Below are 14,700 nucleotides of genomic sequence, written 5' to 3'. Positions count from 1 at the left end.
TGACCTTTGCTCCTTTGACCATGGACCCACTATTGGGGGACCCAACATTGGGGACCCAACAGTAACACTGACTTATTTCTGGCTCACTAGCACAACTTTGATTGTCTTTTTTTGTTTGGTTTTTATTTTTATTTATTTATTTATTTATTTTTTTAAAAGATTTTCTTTATTTATTTGACAGAGATCACAAGTAGGCAGAGAGGCAGAGGAAGGGAAACAGGCTCCCCGCTGAGCAAAGAGCCCAATTCGGGGCTCGTTCCCAGGACCCTGGGATCATGACCTGAGCCGAAGGCAGAACCTTTAATCCACTGAGCCACCCAGGTGCCCCTTGTTTGGTTTTTATATGAAATTTAAAAATATACAAATATACAGAAAACATTATAGTGGAACACTCATACTCACCACCCGGCTTCTTCCCTGTCTTGTCCCTTGCCCTCTTAACACTTTAAAAATCTGGTTCTTGTTTTTTGGTGAAGTATTTTAGAAGTGAATCCCAGAAATAATACCATTTTACCCATGAATACTCACTTTTTCTAACAGATAAGAATGGTTTTTATTTTTAAAAACATAACCACCATATCATATCACAACTAAGAATTCATAGTAATTCCCAGTATGATCTAATGGTAGTCCATATCCAGATTTCTCCAATAGCTTCAAATATAACCTTTTTACATTTGATTTGTCCTTTTTTTTTTTTTTAATTCCCCCAAGGTAGGAGCGCGGTTCCTGGTGCTGCAGCGCTAGGTTGTCACACAGGATGGATGGAGCCAGCCGCTGTCCCATCCTCCAGTTCCGAAAATCTGTGTGACATGTAACCTGTTGTCCTCGAAAGTGGACTTGTGTTAGATGTTAAACTGATCAGAACAGAAAATACACTTGATGGGAAGTGATTACATTTGATTGTTTTGACTGGACTCAAGGTCTATATGTTACATTTGGTGATTATGTTTCTTAAGTCTCTTGTACTCCAGAGCAGTCCCCTGTCTCTTTTGCTAAAGTGTAATTTTCAAAAGGTAAAATCATGGCTTTTGTGCACATAGAAAATGAGAAGTCGCAGGTTCTAACGCTTTTCTAGAAGTTGCGATGACTTAGCAGTGAGTTCTCCAGTCGTTGTCTTGGTGTGCCCAGAGACATGCATGTCCCAGTGGTGATGGCATATAGTTACAGAACTGGACAGCTTCATGGGGACCTTTCTCATGTGACATTCCAGCCATTGAGCTGGTTACCCAGATACGGCATGGGTGTACATCATCAGTGCTGTTGTCTCTGGCATGAGCAAAGGCAAGGGAATGTTTATTCCTTAATCATAAAATAGTCTGAGACGTTGAGTACCAAGTTAAGATACTGATTTTTTTTTGCCTTTTCTCTACTATTTTGATTAGCTTTCACAGGCAGAACTTAAAATAAATTTTTTCTTCTTTTTCAGGTGAAGAGATTATAAATGTCCTGAATGAAAAAATCTCTCTTAAAGTCACATACAATCCGAGAAAAAAATCCCAAATGTTTTTATATTTTGTTTGAATATAAAATTAAGCAAGAACTTTCCATAGAAGGTAAGATAATTTTCCTTTGTAATTCTTCTTTGTTGTAATTTATGCAAATATACTGAAGAAGTTCAGAATGGTTGACTGCAAAATGCTTCGTTCAGAAGGTGTATGAATGGTTTATTGTCTTTTGGCTGTTTTTTGATCCTTCTGTATCTGGTTTTAAGACACTTTGTTGTGGAAAAGTTACTTGGTCTCCCTAACCCAGAAGTACAGGGCCAGCCCTGCATATGTAATGAGGCACATTCTCTTTCTCACCTGTGGGGAGCACGTGAAACAGGGCACAGATGCTGTCATGGTCGTCATCCAGAGCATCCACTCCCCATGGAGGATGAAAGTCCAGGAAGGGCGCGGCTTCCTGCAGTCTTAGATGCTCTCAGAAGGCTCACCCGGTGCGCTTCAGTCACATGCTGCACAGATGACAGTAAATGTGATTTCTCGTGAGCGTTTCAGTGCATTAAGAACTAACATGCTCAGGGCACCTGTATGGCTCGTTGGAGTCTTTTTTTTTAAGATTTTATTATTAGAAATTGAGAGAGCAGGAGCAGAGGGGTAGGGGCAAAGGGAGAGGGAGAAGCAGGCTCCCCACTGAGGAGGGCACCTGATGGAGGGTCCAATCCTAGGACTGCACTGATGGAGCCACCCAGGTGCCCCTCATTCGGACTCTTGACCTCAGCACAGGTCTTAATCGCATGGTTATGGGTTTGAGCCCATGTTGGGCTCCATGCTGGTCACGGAGCCTGCTTAACAAAACAAAAACAAAAACAAAAACAAAAACCTGGGGCACCTGCGTGGCTCAGGTCAGTTAAGCCAGCCAAACTCTTGATTTCAGCTTAGGTCATGATATCGGGGTCCTTGGATTGAGCCCCGAGTCGGGCTCTACACTCAGCAGGGAGTCTGCTTCCGGATTCTTTCTCTCTCTCCCTTCCCCCATGCACGAGTGTGTATGCTCTCTCTCTCAAATAAATAAATAATACATCTTTAAAAAATAAAACACCAACCCCCCTCAAAGGAAACCCAACTAAGGTAACTCTCCAAAGGCCAAAAAAGAAAAAATTTAAAAGAAAAGAAACAGGGAGGAATTGTGATAGCACTCCCTTGTTCCTTACTAAAGAAAATAAATCATCTTCGGAGGAAGGCATACTGAGCGTTGGCCTTGGAATTTCTGTAGAGTAAATTTAAGCAGACTTGAACTAATAGTCATAACACATGGGGCACCTGGGTGGCTCAGTCGTTAAGCATCTGCCTTTGGCTCAGGTCATGATCCCAGGGTCCGGGTTCAAGCCCCACATTGGCTCCCCACTCAGCGGGGACTTTCTCCCACTCCCCCTACTTGTGTTCCCTCTCTTGCTGTCTCTCTGTGTCAAATAAATAAATAAAATCTTCAAAAAAAAAAAAAAAGAATATACACACCCCTGAGAGGAAGAGTTAGCATGATTAGATGCCCACGGCCTGCAGATACTGCATAATTGGATGTAGTGTGTACACTAATGTATGAGCGTTTAAAGTAATACAAAGCAGGATACAAATTAGTTATGAAAAGCAAAGTAGCAAAATGATCCAAGTAGAACTTTCAGAGGTGGAAACAATGTTGAAATTAAAAACTCAGTATAGATGGGTTAAACAGATTAAAATGTGGCTGAAGATAGAATTTGTGAACTGAAGTAGGAGTCTGGAGAAGTGACCAGCCTGCGGCACCAGGAGATGGGGGGTGGCAGACGAGGTGAGAGAGATGGAGGATAAAATAAAATTGGGTCATAAATGCGTGGTTTCCGGGATGGAAGAATAGGAAACCTGGCGGAGAGGCATTATTCGAAATATTGATAGCTTTGCCTTTTTGGAAACTAGTAAGAAGCATAAATCCACAAATTTAGGAAGCACGCTATGTCCCAGGTGGTATAAAAAAAGAAGCCTATGTCCGTACTTCGAAATCGTCTAGCAACAGAGAGAAGAGCTTATAAGTCACAGATGTCACATTAGCGCGAATAGAGAGTGGGATCATTCCTCAAAGTGATAAGAAAATATAAATTTCAGTATAGAATTGTCAGGGTTATTTGGCAGAAAACTGCAGCAGTGTGATTAGTAAATGTTTTCAATAAAGGTTGAACTAGGTTATTTGGACTGTCTTCTAACCTCCTACCCTCTGCCTTACGGAAAACACTAAAAGTTGGATTCAAAAACAAAAAAAACAAAGAACTGACAATATAACAAGGAAATTCTAGACTGAAACCAGAAGAACAAACCAGGAAGTAGGAGTAAATACCTCGGGATCTGCATTTGCCCTGAGAGCATTTGCTGATTGGGACAAAGTGGGACTTTGATTTTAGAGGTCTTGTAGGATAGGAAGAGGGGTCAGTTAAGATCCACTGTCCTCTCAAGGTGCAGAGCCCAAGGGAAATTCTCTGCATGTGAAAAGGGGCCGGAAAGGCTCCATCCTTAGGGCAGGAGTGAAGGAGCAGCTCCTCCGCGTCACTCCATCCTTGCCCCCTGGTTGTCTTTTTACTCTTAAATACCACGGGAAAGAAGGTGGGAGCGGTACCTGTGGCTGTGGGTTGGCTTTTGTGAGGATTTCTAACCTCGGTTCACGTTGCCTGGTGCTTCAGGGAAATCAAACACAAATTTAAAGTTTTCTGGTTTGGTAAATGCCTTTAGGCATCCTGCAGGGGCAAACTTAAAACCTCTCTGGAGGAAGTTACCTTCATCCTAAAACACCAAAAAAGCCCCTACAGATACTTTTATGGATGTTGATTTGTACACAGACAAAACTGACCAGACACACAAGGAAATTAGACACCAGAGTGAAAACCAGTAGAAACAAAGACTTCAGATTTTGGAATTATTAGAAATAAATTATAACACAATCATGCTGTTTATTTTTTAAAATTTTTAAAAAGATTTATTTATTTGACAGAAATCGTAAGTAGGCAGAGAGTCTGGTGTTGGGGGTGGCGGGAGCAGGCTCCCTGCGGAGCAGAGTGTCCGATGTGGGGCTGGATCCCAGGACCCTGAGATCATGACCTGAGCCAAAGGCAGAGGCTTTAACCCGCTGAGCCACCCAGGCGTCCCTGGACAGTGTGTTTGACAGCCTTAGGTGGCCATGACTTCTTTGAGTGCATATGATGAGGGAGCAGGAGGCTGGCTGAGGACAAAGCAGAAGCTGGCACCTTGCACCCCCTCTCCACCCAGTCCCCTCAGTAATATGTGTCACATTCTTCAGGCACCCTGACTGCTCTAAAAGAAAAACAAATAGTTAACTTGCCGAGATCACAATCCTGAAAAGCAGGAGTCTCCCTTAGTTTACAAATGTCCTTGAGATTTACAACAAAGAAGTTACCTTATCAATAGCCCAGTTTCCAAAGGCAGATAACTCAATTCCTCAAGCCCTAACGTCACCCTCCCCTCCATAAAAACGGAAGGAGGCGGAGGTAGAAGGAAAAGTAAATAAAGTTAAATTTCTTCTAAACCTAAATCTCACTGACAAGGATGCTTGATAGCAGGAATGTGACATTCCACCAGGAGACTCCCAATTGTCTTTATGTTAGTGCCTCATTAGAGGGAAAGTGGCCTTGGCTGGATGGTAACCAGGCCTTCAGTATCCTGACAGTCTTCTTTACCCCATAGATAGCCCTTCTGAACTCCCCTTTGTCCTCACCTACCCAACTCCTGTGTATATAACCAGCCCGTCCTCACATGCCCGGTGCAGCAGCATCTCCGTCTGTCCACAGGTCGTGTCCCCGTGCTCTAATAAACCACCTTTTGCACCAAAGACGTCCTAAGAATTCTTTCCTAACCGTCGGCTCCGAACTCCTCGGAACCTCACCGCGGCTCAAGAACATCATCACATTGATAGACCTACGTAAATGATTCTTTTACAGTTGTTTGTATTTATTTATTTATTTATTTATTTTTTAAAGATTTTATTTATTTATTTGACAGAGATTACAAGTAGGCAGAGAGGCATTCGGAGAGAGGAGGAAGCAGGCTCCCTGCTGAGCAGAGAGCCCGATGTGGGGCTCGATCTCAGGACCCTGGGATCATGACCTGAGCCGAAAGCAGAGGCTTTAACCCACTGAGCCACCCAGGCGCCCCTACAGTTGTTTTTTTTAAAGATTTTATTTATTTATTTGACAGAGAGAGATCACAAGTAGGCAGAGAGGCAGGCAGAGAGAGAGGAGGAAGCAGGCTCCCCACTGAGCAGAGAGCTAGATGCGGGGCTCGATCCCAGGACCCTGAGATCATGACCTGAGCTGAAGGCAGCAGCTTAACCCACTGAGCCACCCAGGCGCCCTGTTTGTTTGTTTGTTTGTTTGTTTGTTTTTTTAAAGATTCTATTTATTGGGTTGTGTGGATGGCTCAGAGTATTAAGCCTCTGCCTTCGGCTCAGGTCATGGTCTCAGGGTCCTGGGATCGAGCCCCGCATCGGGCTGTCTGCTCAGCAGGGAGCCTGCTCCCCCCCCCCCATCTGCCTCTCTACCTACTTGTGATCTCTCTCTCTCTGTGTCAAATAAATAAAAAAATCTTCAAAGATTCTATTTATTTGTCAGAGAGAGTGCGAGCACACAGGCAGCGGGAGTGCTCGGGGGTGGGGGGAGAAGCAGGCTCCCTGCTGAGCGGCTCTGTCCCAGAACCCCTAGATTGTGACCTGAGCCAAAGGCAGACCCTCAACTAAGCCATGTAGGCACCCCTTTTACAGTTATTTTAATTTACTTTTGTGGTTATTTTTCTTTCACTTCTAATTTTCAATATTTATTGATCTTTCCATCCCACCCCAGTCCTGTTTTACAGTGACGCCCTTTTGGGGTGTTTGCTCCAGTACGCTGTGTCCGTTACAGACACGGGCGCACTTGTTGGTTGATTAGGCAAAAATCTGCTCTCTGTGGATTCACATTGCCATTTTTTTCATGTCAGATCGAATTCCGGTGGCCCATTGGTAAATGTTTAATAACTGACTCTCTGGGAGAGTAAAAAGCGTGGTGGTTTGAAGGATTTGTTGATCTCCATGGTGCACATACTGTCATCATGTCCGGCTTAAGTGACCATATGACGCCGCTGAAGATGGGGTTGGGGGAGGTGTGCCCCTCCGGCCACCACTGAGCCCGTGCTCTGTGGCAGGGCGGGTGATCGCCTCTGTTTCCTTCCCTTTTCTGTCAGGATCCATGAGGACACAATGTGCTAGCCACGGTTCTGGGTTTAACTGTCAGCAGCTCTGTGGGATGCTCATTGTCCCTGGTTTGCTGCGGTGGAAACCAAGGCCGGAGAGGTGTTGTAACTGGCCCCAGGTCACATGGCAGAGCCAGGGCTTTGATCGTAAACTACACCAGCAAAACCCCAGCCGGTTTGTAGCTGGGCAGGTATCAGGGTGCGTTCCCGATTCTAGTTTTCTCTTAGCAACAGTCTCTGCCACAGAATGTTCTTTTTTGAAGGGCTCCATTCATGGAACTGTGTGCTGTTGTGGGCAGCATTTCTCTTTAGAGTCTGTCTTCCCTGTGATAGTCATGCTCAGTAAACAGGTTCCTCTCATCTGACTGTTGGATGAACGTCTAGACGATGTTGGTCCTAGTTTGCTGGGTGTTGCAGACAGACAGGGTGTTGCTGGGTGTGGGGACCCCCTGTGCTGTGCGGGTACTCTGGTGTACCAGAGGCGTCTCAAGCCAGTTCATGAGCCCCTTACTTTTCCTAAGGGTGCTGTCAGTGGGCCTTTGGGTCAAATGCTAGCCTTCTCTGTAGGCGAGGCCCTGCTGATGCGACGCTAGCGTCTCTGTGCTGGGCAGTGCACGTTGCTGGGATACAAGAAGCCAGATACGTGCGGTCACCTGGAGGCGAGTTTCAGAGTCCGGCTACACCAGGTGCTTGACAAACCCTTCAAAGGATGCCACTGTTGTGATCATTTAAGTATTTCTTCTTCTTCTTCTTCTTCTTCTTTTTTTTTTTTTAAAGATCTTATTTATTTATTTGACAGAGAGAAATCACAAGTAGATGGAGAGGCAGGCAGAGAGAGAGAGAGGGAAGCAGGCTCTCTGCCGAGCAGAGAGCCCGATGCGGGACCCGATCCCAGGACCCTGAGATCATGACCCGAGCCGAAGGCAGCGGCTTAAACCACTGAGCCACCCAGGCGCCCCATCTTCTTCTTTTTTTTTTAATGTTTTTACTTATTTGTCAGAGAAAGAGCACAAGTAAGGGGAGCAGCGGCAGAGGGAGAAGCAGACTCCCCACTGAGCAGGGAGCCCGATGCCGTGTCGATCCCAAGATCCTGGGATCATGACCTGAGCCGAGGGCAGCCACCCAACCGTCTGAGTCCCCAAGTTGTCTCCATTTAAGTATTTCTTAAAAATGTGTGGATAGCGGGCACCTGGGTGGCTCAGTTGGTTGAGTGACTGCCTTTGGGTCAGGTCATGATCCCAGGGTCTTGGGATCGAGTCCCATATCGGCTCCCCCTGCTCTGTGGGGAGCCTGATTTTCTCTCTCGCTGTGCCTGCCACTCCCCTTGATTGTGCTCTCTCTCTGTGTCAAATAAATAAATCAAACCTTCAGAAAATTTTTAATGTGTGGATAGTGACAGGGATATAAATATCGTGGCAGAGATTTTTAAATTTAAGGTCATAGCAAAGTGTACTGATAGGAGTCAGTGGGGCATAGAGTCTAAATTAAATTAATGGTCTTATTTCAAGTGTTAGTGGAAATGTAGGTAGATGTTCTCTGGCATTAGTCCTTTATATTGGCGGCATGAGCAAAATAAGTGTGGTGAGGTGAGTTTTTCTTAAAACTATTGTTTTTTCAGAGTGAAATGTTACCCTTAATCCAGGGACTATGGTTTTCCTTTTCTTAATATTTAAGAAGTCATTGTTTCTTGAAATTCAGGTAATTGTGGATGATACAGTTCATCCTTTCCTCCTAATGTCTTCTCTCTCTCTCCCCTCCCTCCTCGTTGTTTGGCCAGATTAAAAAGTTGGCAGCCCTCTGTTGGTTTTCTCTATTAAAAGAAGAAAATCTGCTGGCCTAGAAAAGCCCTGTGTCGTGTAAGTGTTGAAGTGGGCCAGCTTTTACAGACAGGTCTCTTGGGCTTGATTTATGAGTAGATGGTACACTTGATTCTGTAAATGGGGTGGGCTCTCAGAAGCCCTTGAATGTCTTACTCTTCTGAACGTTCTGATTTATAATTTCAGGGTAAATAAGTGAGCATTAAACTGTATTGTTTCAAATTATAAGTTACGAGTAAGTGGGTAATAGGATTTGGGTTTAGTTTTGGTTCTATTTGTTGAACATGATTTCTTCTGTATGGGGTGTGTGATGGTGGGCTGGCACACGCAACCCCAGCCTCGCGCAGGGCAACACCAGTAGCGCCTCTGATCGGCGCTTGAGTGTGCCCTGGGCACCTCAGTGCATCTGTGCGTGGTGCTGCCAGTGAGACACTGCCTGTGTCTCTTGTATGGAAAAAACAAACCGGGGCGCCTGGGGGGCTCAGTGGGATGGGCCTCTGCCTTCGGCTCAGGTCATGATCTCAGGGTCCTGGGATCGAGCCCCGCATCGGGCTCTCTGCTCAGCGGGGAACCTGCTTCCTCCTCTCTCTCTGCTGCCTCTCTGCCTACTTGTGACCTCTGTCTGTCAAATAAATAAACAGGAAAAATCTTTAAAACTAAACAAAACAAAACAAAAACCAACTTCTCATGAAGGGGACCTCCGGGACACCAGGACAAACTTAATGGCAAAGTTAACAATACTGGATTGATATTGCACTAGGCTGGGCAGTGAAATGGGTGATGTCTGGGGTACTTCAAGGGGTCTGGGTAGGACAGTGCAGGGAAGAGAATGGGCTTGAACCGGTCAGTGTTGAGGCTGAGGGAAGGACGTGGGAGGGTTCGTACACACTTCTCACTGCGGTCGGCATGTGTGAGATTTCCCAAAATAAGTTAAAAAAACAAGAAAACATGAAAAGCAAAAATGAGCATAAACCCCAGCCACCTAGGAACAGTGATGAGGTAGAAATTTGACCAATCCCCCTGCCTAGGCAACCACAGATACGCATTTTGTCTCTATAGATTGTTCCTTTTTTTTTTTTTTTAAGATTTTTTTTATTGATTAGAGAGAGAATGAGAGAGAGAGCGCGCATGAGAGGGGAGAGGTCAGAGGGAGAAACAGACTCCCTGCCAAGCAGGGAGCCTGATGCGGGACTCGATACCGGGACTCCAGGACCACGGCCTGAGCCGAAAGCAGGTGCTTAACCAACTGAGCCACCCAGGTGCCCCAGATTGGCCTGTTCTTAACTTTTGATAGAGATGGCCTTATAGACTGTGTGGTCTTCTGTGACTGACTTCTTCACCTAGCGTGTTTTCCAGATTCATCCATCTTTCAGTACTTAATTCCTTTTAGGTACCGAGTAATATTCCATTATGTGGATGTACCGTGTTTTTAAGAATCCATTCTTCCCTTCATTGGACGTTTGGGCTGCTTCCACTTTCCGGTTATTGTGAATAATGCGTGGTTAACATTGGTGTGCAGGCTTCTATGTGGGTGCGTGTTTTCATCTCTCCTGGGTACATGCCTTGGAGTGGAATTGCTGCGTCCTGTGGGGACTCTGTGCTTCAGCATTTGGGGACTTAACAGACTCTTTTTCATTTTGCATTTCCACCAGCAACATATGAGGGCTCCAGTTTCGTCACACGCTCATCAACACTTGTTGTAATCCGTCTTTTGGATGTTAGCCATCCCTGTGGGTGTGAGGCTGTATCTCATGTTAGCTTTGGGTGATGGTGGTCAATGACGCTGTGGATCTTTCATGTACTGTTGGCTGTTTGGGTAGTTTCTTTGGAGAAATGTCTCTTTCTGTGCTCACGTCAGATCCTTAGCTCATTTTAAAATTTGTCTTTTTATTACTGAGTTGTAAGAATTCTTTGTATATTCCAGATGTAAGTCCTTTATCACAGGTATGATTTGCAATAGTTTCTTTTTTTTTTTTTTTTAAAGATTTTATTTATTCATTTGACAGAGAGAAATCACAAGTAGACGGAGAGGCAGGCACAGAGAGAGAGAGGGAAGCAGGCTCCCTGCTGAGCAGAGAGCCCGATGCGGGCCTCGATCCCAGGACCCTGAGATCATGACCTGAGCCGAAGGCAGCGGCTTAACCCACTGAGCCACCCAGGCGCCCTGCAATAGTTTCTTTTGTAATAACTTTCTCCCCTTGGGTGAATCGTTTTTACACTTCCTTGGTGGTGGTGTTTGAAGCACAGAAGCTTTATTTTGCATGGAGTTTAATTTATCTGTGTGTGTTTTTTTTAAGATTTGTGTATTTGAGAGAGAGCACGTGAGCAAGCCCACGCAGGGGGAGGGGCTGACAGAGGTTGAAGCAGACGCCCCATGGAGCACCCTGGGATCATGACCTGAATCAAAGGCAGATGCTTAACTGACTGAGCCACCCAGAAGCCCCGTATCTGTGTTTTCTTTTGTTGTCTCTTATGTCCTGCCACATCCAAGGTCGTGATTTTCCTCCGTTTTCTTCTAAGAGTTCATTATTTAAACTCTTAAATTTAGGTCTTTGATTCGTCTTGAGTAGATCTTGGTATATAATGTATGGGTAAGGGTCCACATTTATTACTTTGCACGCAAGTATCTAGTTTGTATAATGAAAAGACCAGTCTTACCCCCATTGAAGGGCGTTGGTGCCCTTGTCAAACATTAGTTGATTGTACATGTGAGGGCCAATTTCTGAACTCTCTTCTGCTCTGTGGGTCTGTGGGTCTGTCCCCGTGCCAGCACCACACTGCTCTGATTACTGTAGATTTGTGGTTGGTTCTGAAATCGGGGGAGTGCGTGTCTTCCAACTTTGTTTCTTTTCAAGATCTTATGTCTATCCTGGATCTCTTGCATTTCTGTGTGAAATTTAGAATCAGCTTATTTGACATACAGGATTTAAAAAAAACCTGTCTCTTAGCTATTAATTTCTATACTTCATTGTGTTGGGAGAACACAGTCTGTGAGATAGTAGTCTTTGGAGTATATTAAGCTTTCCTCTGTTGATTTAACGTGTGGCTCATGTTTGTAAATGTCTCATGTGCTAAGAATGAATTTGTATTGTCTGTTCTTTGGGTGTGGAATTTTTTTATCTGTTTAATAGCTTGGCCTTATTAATAGTATTCACATTTTAAACATTTCAACTTTAAGAAATAATAGCAGTAGGGGCGCCTGGGTGGCTCAGTGGGTTAAGCCGCTGCCTTCAGCTCAGGTCATGATCTCAGGGTCCTGGGATCGAGTCCCGCATCGGACTCTCTGCTCAGCAGGGAGCCTGCTTCCTCCTCTCTCTCTGCCTGCCTCTCTGCCTACTTGTGATCTCTGTCAAATAAATAAATAAAATCTTTAAAAAAAAAAATAGCAGTATCTTCTACACTTCCTCTAGTTTGTTTGTTTGTTTGTTTTTAAGGATTTTATTTCTTTATTTGACAGAGAGAGATCACAAGCGGCAGAAAGGCAGGCAGAGAGCGGAGGGGAAGCAGGCTTCCTGCCGAGCAGAGAGCCCGACGCGGGGCTCGATCCCAGGTCCCAGGTCGGAAGGCAGAGGCCTGACCCACTGCGACACCCAGGTGCCTCTTCACTTCCTCTAGTCAGAATTACAGCAGAATATCCCAACCAAGCTCTGACACTGAAGTAGCCCACTGATCCTGTTCACGCGTCCTCAGTTGTGTTTGTGTGTGTAATTCTGTGCAGTTTGTCGCCCGTGTAAATTCTGTCATGGCTGATTCCACAGCTGCACGGGGTCTCATGTTCCCTTTTACAAAAACCACAGTCACTTCCCTCTAGCGCACTGCTTGCCCCGGGCCGCATCCCCACCCTTAACCACCGCAGCCGCTACTATGCCCTCCCTTTCTACATTTTTGTCAGTTCCAAGTGTTAGATGTAGATGGAATCGCACAGCAAGTAGCCTTTTGGGACCAGTTTTTTCCCCTAGAGACGCCTCCAAGTTGTTGCGTGGATCGGCAGGCTCTTGCTCTTTCTGTTGCTGAATGTCAGTCCCTGACGTGGGGGGGCCGCGGTGTGGCTACGTGTTCGTGCGGGGCTCTCTGGACCGGACCCTTCCAGACACAGCTGCTGGGAGCAGTAACGTGCAGAGTTTTGTTTGAACTCAGGGTGTTACTTCTTTCGAGTAACTGCCCAAGGCCAAACCGTCTTTCATTTAGGGACTTCTGTCAGGTGCTGCCCTGAAGTTACGGAGGTTGAAGAAGAGCATGTGTGTGCGCGTTTGTGGTGGTGACAGACGCGTGGTTCCGTGTCCCTTTTACCTGTTTGTCACTCCTTGCGCCTCTGTCCGAAGTTTCGGTTTGTCCGATGGAAGGAATTAGCTCAGTTTTCTTTTGGTTAATGTTCACCTTGTGCATATTTTCCAGTTTTTTTATTTATTCCTTTTTTTTAAAAAAAGATCGATTTGTCTTTTTTTTTCAAGATTTTATTTATTTATTTGACAGAGAGAGACAGAGATCACAAGCAGGCAGAGGCAGGCAGAGAGAGGGGGAAGCAGGTTCCTCACCGAGCAGAGAGCCCGATGTGGGGCTCGATCCCAGGACCCTGGGACCATGACCCGAGCCGAAGGCAGAGGCTTCACCCACTGAGCCACCCAGGCGCCCCTATTTATTTATCTTTAAAAAAAAAATTTGATTTATTTATTAGAGAGTGAAGGGCAGAGGGAGAGGGAGAAGTAGACTCCCCACTGAGCAGGGAGCCTGACACATATCTCAGTCCTGGGACCCCGGATCGTGACCTGAACTGAAACCAAGAGTTGGAGGCTTGACTGTGCCACCCAAATGCCCCCAAAGGACACACTTTAAAAAATAAAGAAAGGTGGGCACGCCTGGGTGGCTCAGTTGGTTAAGCCTCTGACTCTTGGTTTTAGCTCAGGTCATGATCTCAAGGTCCTGAGACCAAGCCCCGTGTTCGGCCCCCCACCCGGTGTGGAGTTCTGCTTAGTTTCTCTCTCCTCCTCCCCTGCACCCTCCCCACCCTGCGTCCACTCTCTCTGTCCTTCTCTGAAATAAACAAATAAATCTTTAAAAAGTAAAATGTTTCCTTTGTAGGGAAAATTTTTTTGGATTTTTTTTTTTTAAATCCAATACAAGAAACTCTTTTCATTAACTAGTTTATCTTATATACAGCTATTGAAATTAATATTATGTTCCAATTTCTCCTGTTTTATGACGCATTTTCCATTTACTAATGGTTTTCTTTATTTTTGTGCATTTCTCTTTTCCAATGGATAGCTGTTTTGGTTTTTTAAAGATTTTATTTATATATTTGACAGACAGAGATCACAAGCAGGCAGAGAGGCAGGCAGAGAGAGAGGAGGAAGCAGGCTTCCCCCTGAGCAGAGAGCCCGATGCAGGGCTTGATCCCAGGACCCTGAGATCACAACCTGAGCTGAAGGCAGAGGCTTTAACACAGTGAGCCATCCAGGCGCCCCAGGATAGTTGTTTTTGTTCTAGTTTTACTGCTGGTTAAACGTTACATATTCTGGGGCGACTGGGTGGCTCAGTTGGTTAAGCAGCTGCTTTCAGCTCAGGTCATGATCCTGGGGTCTGGGATCCAGCCCCGCATCTGTCTCTCTGCTCAGTGGGGAGCCTGCTTCTCCCTTTCCCTGCCGTTCTGCCTACTTGTGCGCACACTCACTCTCTCTCTGTCAAATAAATAAATAAATGAATGAATAAAATCTTAAGAAAGTTACATATTCTGCTTATGTTTTTATGGTGACGTCCCTGAAGTTAAGACCCTTTGTCATGGGTATTTCTCCTTCTGACTTTTTTTTTTTTTTTTAAGATTTTATTTATTTGACAGAGAGAGATCACAAGTAGGCAGAGAAGCAGGCAGAGGAGAGAGAGAGAGAAGGAAGCAGACTCCCTGCAGAGCAGAGAGCCCGATGTGGGGCTCGATCCCAGGACCCTGGGATCATGACTTGAGCCGAAGGCAGAGGCCTTAACCCACTGAGCCACCCAGGCGCCCCTCCTTTTGACTTTTTAAGCTTAATGATATCTCTGCTTTCCTTCAAATAAGAGAACTATGTTTTCATGCCCTCCCTTCTCCTTTTGTCGTATCAGCAGGCGAAGAGGTGTCTACCGGGTGTGACCCTAGAAAGTTCCGTAGCTGTGCTGAAGGGAGCGCTGCTCCTGTGTCCGGTTGA

General features: G+C 45.4%; 1 protein-coding gene across 4 annotated transcripts in view; it reads left to right on the top strand.

Moving 5' to 3' along the window:
- The window catches only part of PPP6R2 (protein phosphatase 6 regulatory subunit 2), an 84,050-nt gene that overhangs the window by 24,819 nt on the left and 44,531 nt on the right, over positions 1 to 14,700 (top strand). For 3 of the 4 annotated variants that reach the window (XM_032345787.1, XM_032345789.1, XM_032345790.1), the window contains one exon: positions 1,430 to 1,556. The gene's annotated coding sequence lies outside the window, so the exon portion shown is untranslated. Of the gene's footprint in view, positions 1 to 1,429; positions 1,557 to 8,484; positions 8,564 to 14,700 lie in introns of all 4 variants that reach the window. The other variant, XM_032345788.1, reaches the window with a different exon arrangement.

This window comes from Mustela erminea, chromosome 6 (genome assembly GCF_009829155.1).
Source record: "Mustela erminea isolate mMusErm1 chromosome 6, mMusErm1.Pri, whole genome shotgun sequence".
Lineage (NCBI taxonomy): Eukaryota > Metazoa > Chordata > Mammalia > Carnivora > Mustelidae > Mustela > Mustela erminea.
The sequence above is the reverse complement of the archived record's forward strand: the minus strand, read 5'-3'. Positions and strand labels throughout refer to the sequence as shown.